Consider the following 4,604-nt stretch of genomic DNA (forward strand, 5'->3'; position numbering starts at 1 on the left):
GGTTGGGAACCCTCGGGGAACGAAGGCGGACGGCGGCCAGCCGGCGCCGACGAACCCGTCGGGGAGGGGGCTGGTGGCAGGCGCGATCGGCACTATTGCTGACTGCCGGGAGGGAAGCTGCGCCCCGGCCGAGTCAGACTCAGCCGTTGCGGCCCCCCCGAGCCCGCAGCGCGTAGCGCGGAAGCCATACGCCCCCCCGATGCGGAGCGACAGACGCCCCCGCGACCGCGGTTGGTCGGGAAGGCTTTTCGGATAGAGGTCGGACGGTGTGTGTGTGGACGGCTTCCCGTGGTGCCGCCGCTATCAAGCCGGAGGGTTTGAGAAACGACATTCGCGGAAGGACCGGCGCGGCCGGCGGACGCTCGCACGCGCGGCGCCCGACACTCAGCCGCTCGCTCGGCCTCCGTGGATCGTGGCTAGGTGGGATGGATGCCAAACCGGGTCGTCTCGGTCTCGCCGCAGTACGGTCGCGCCGGGGCCTGCGGGGCGGCGCGGGGAGCGCACGCTCACGCGGCGGCCGGGGCGCTAGAGTGCGACCCGCAGTGGGTAGGAACCGTCCACCCGACGTCGGACGAGCCGAGGCCGATGGAGGCCCTACCAAGGCGGGTCATGAGTGCCAGTCGGTCAGTTGGGTGAGGGGGTACTCGGAGGCCCGCCGGGAGCAGACGGGCGACCGGGGATGGGGGGCGTACGCGGGCGGGCGCCGGGAGAAGACGGCCCGTCCGGGGTCGAATCTCGGCCTGTGTTTTCGGAGCCGGCCGGGCATCACGCTCCCTCCTTGGATGGACAACATTCGTAGTTGACACTTTGTGTCATTTTATCCGAGCGGGCGGGCGCCTCGAGAGGCGGACCGTCCGGGGCGACTCTCGGCCTGTGTTTTCGGAGCCGGCCGGGCCTCACGCTCCCTCCTTGGATGGACAACATTCGTAGTTGACACTTTGTGTCATTTTATCCGAGCAGACGGGCGCCGCGAGGCGGACCGTCCGGGGCGACTCTCGGCCTGTGTTTTCGGAGCCGGCCGGGCATCACGCTCCCTCCTTGGATGGACAACATTCGTAGTTGACACTTTGTGTCATTTTATCCGAGCAGACGGGCGCCGCGAGGCGACCGTCCGGGGCGACTCTCGGCCTGTGTTTAAGGAGCCGGCCGGGCATCACGCTCCTTCCTTGGATGGACAACATTCGTAGTTGACACTTTGTGTCATTTTATCCGAGCGGGCGGGCGCCGCGAGGCGGACCGTCCGGGGCGACTCTCGGCCTGTGTTTAAGGAGCCGGCCGGGCATCACGCTCCTTCCTTGGATGGACAACATTCGCAGTTGACACTTTGTGTCATTTTATCCGAGCAGACGGGCGCCGCGAGGCGGACCGTCCGGGGCGACTCTCGGCCTGTGTTTTCGGAGCCGGCCGGGCATCACGCTCCCTCCTTGGATGGACAACATTCGTAGTTGACACTTTGTGTCATTTTATCCGAGCAGACGGGCGCCGCGAGGCGACCGTCCGGGGCGACTCTCGGCCTGTGTTTAAGGAGCCGGCCGGGCATCACGCTCCTTCCTTGGATGGACAACATTCGTAGTTGACACTTTGTGTCATTTTATCCGAGCGGGCGGGCGCCGCGAGGCGGACCGTCCGGGGCGACTCTCGGCCTGTGTTTAAGGAGCCGGCCGGGCATCACGCTCCTTCCTTGGATGGACAACATTCGCAGTTGACACTTTGTGTCATTTTATCCGAGCAGACGGGCGCCGCGAGGCGGACCGTCCGGGGCGACTCTCGGCCTGTGTTTTCGGAGCCGGCCGGGCATCACGCTCCCTCCTTGGATGGACAACATTCGTAGTTGACACTTTGTGTCATTTTATCCGAGCAGACGGGCGCCGCGAGGCGGACCGTCCGGGGCGACTCTCGGCCTGTGTTTAAGGAGCCGGCCGGGCATCACGCTCCTTCCTTGGATGGACAACATTCGCAGTTGACACTTTGTGTCATTTTGTTCGGCCTGTGTTTAAGGAGGCGGCCGTCCTCCACTCGGTCCGTGTTTAAGGAGCGACACTCGCGCTCCGGTTCGGCCTGTATTTAGGGAGGCGGCCGTCCTCCGCTTGGTCTGTGTTAAGGGCGACACTCTGTCCATGTTTGAGGAGCCTGGCCCTGACGCTCCTCTCCGGCCTGTGTTTAAGGAGGCGGCCGTCCTCCCCTTGGTCCGTGTTAAGGGCGACACTCGGTCCATGTTTGAGGAGCCTGGCCCTGACGCTCCTCTCCGGCCTGTGTTTAAGGAGGCGGCCGTCCTCCCCTTGGTCCGTGTTAAGGGCGACACTCGGTCCATGTTTGAGGAGCCTGGCCCTGACGCTCCTCTCCGGCCTGTGTTTAAGGAGGCGGCCGTCCTCCCCTTGGTCTGTGTTAAGGGCGACACTCGGTCCATGTTTGAGGAGCCTGGCCCTGACGCTCCTCTCCGGCCTGTGTTTAAGGAGGCGGCCGTCCTCCCCTTGGTCCGTGTTAAGGGCGACACTCGGTCCATGTTTGAGGAGCCTGGCCCTGACGCTCCTCTCCGGCCTGTGTTTAAGGAGGCGGCCGTCCTCCCCTTGGTCCGTGTTAAGGGCGACACTCGGTCCATGTTTGAGGAGCCTGGCCCTGACGCTCCTCTCCGGCCTGTGTTTAAGGAGGCGGCCGTCCTCCCCTTGGTCTGTGTTAAGGGCGACACTCGGTCCATGTTTGAGGAGCCTGGCCCTGACGCTCCTCTCCGGCCTGTGTTTAAGGAGGCGGCCGTCCTCCCCTTGGTCTGTGTTAAGGGCGACACTCGGTCCATGTTTGAGGAGCCTGGCCCTGACGCTCCTCTCCGGCCTGTGTTTAAGGAGGCGGCCGTCCTCCACTTCCTTCCATGCACCACCACATTCGCAGTTGACACTTTGCCATTTTTTCAGAGAGGTGACACTTAGTCGTTTTTTCGAAAGTTGACACTTAGTCGTTTTTTCGAAAGTTGACACTTTGCCGTTTTTTCAGAGAGGCGACACTTAGTCGTTTTTTCGAAAGTTGACACTTAGCAGTTTTTTCGAAAGTTGACACTTAGCCGTTTTTTCGAAAGTTGACACTTAGCCGTTTTTTCGAAAGTTGACACTTAGTCACTTTTTCGCCACAGTGACACCTCCAGCGCGTGCCACGGCGCTTTTCAGGTCTTCTATCCGACCTTGTGCTGTCGAGGACGGCGTGTCCGACGCCGTGGGGAGACCAGCACCATCTCCTCCATACTCGTAAACGGGGTGCTTTGGAAAACGGGGGGAAAGTCGATGAGTACACTGACTACTGGGACCATTTCATTGTACTCTGGCGCACCTGAAGACCAAAAAAGGTACTGCACCTTAGCCCGGGTACCTCACCCCCTGGTACCTCGAGGAGAACTTAGAAAAATTTCGACAAATTTTTGGTGAGCTCCAGGGAGAGAGGCTGATTTTTCGCTTTTTGAGGCCGACCGCCGAACCGGCGCGGGGCGGACTCACAAGCCCCGCAGAGCCGTGGGCACTTAGTCGTTTTTTCAGAGAGGCGACACTTAGTCGTTTTTTCAGAGGCGACACTTAGTCGTTTTTTCGAAAGTTGACACTTAGCCGTTTTTTCGAAAGTCGACACTTAGCCGTTTTTTTGGAAAGTTGACACTTAGTCGTTTTTTCGAAAGTTGACACTTAGTCGTTTTTTCGCCACAATTGGCTCTGAGCTCCAGGGGGAGAGCCTGGTTTTGCCTTATTTCAGGCCGGCTGGGGAACCGGCGCGGGTCGGATGCACGAGCCCGGCAGAGCCGTGGGCACTTAGAAAATTTTCGCCGATTAAGCTGGGACCTCCAGGCGGAGACCGGCATTCCTCGTCCTCGGGGTTCGACCCAGGAACCGGCGCTGGGCAGACGCCGTAGCCACGCAGAGCCGTGGGCACTTAGAAAATATTCGCCAAGTTGGCTCTGAGCTCCAGGCGGAGAGGCTGGTTTTGCCTTATATCAGGCCGGCTGGGGAACCGGCGCGGGTCGGATGCACGAGCCCGCAGAGCCGTGGGCACTTTGCCATTTTCTCAGAGTCGACACTTAGTCGTTTTTTCAGAGAGGCGACACTCTGTCGTTTTTTCGAAAGTTGACACTTTGCCGTTTTTTCAGAGAGGCGACACTTAGCCGTTTTTTCAGAGATGTGACACTTAGCCGTTTTTTCAGAGATGTGACACTTAGCCGTTTTTTCAGAGATGTGACACTTTGCCGTTTTTTCGAAAGTTGACACTTAGCCGTTTTTTCGAAAGTCGACACTTAGCCGTTTTTTCAGAGATGTGACACTTTGCCGTTTTTTCGAAAGTTGACACTTAGCCGTTTTTTCGAAAGTTGACACTTAGTCGTTTTTTCACAGATGTGACACTTAGAAACTTTTTGCCAAGTTGGCTGTGAGCTCCAGGAGGAGACCGTTATTTTTCGTCATTCGAGGCCGACTGCGGAACCGGCGCTGGGCGGACGCCAAAGCTCGGCAGGGCCGTGGGCACTTAGAAACTTTTTGCCAAGTTGGCTGTGAGCTCCAGGAGGAGACCGTTATTTTTCGTCATTCGAGGCCGACTGCGGAACCGGCGCTGGGCGGACGCCAAAGCTCGGCAGGGCCGTG

Source organism: Syngnathus leptorhynchus, unplaced genomic scaffold (assembly GCF_054491065.1).
Source record: "Syngnathus leptorhynchus isolate UIUO unplaced genomic scaffold, UIUO_Slep HiC_scaffold_816, whole genome shotgun sequence".
Classification (NCBI taxonomy): Eukaryota; Metazoa; Chordata; class Actinopteri; order Syngnathiformes; family Syngnathidae; genus Syngnathus; species Syngnathus leptorhynchus.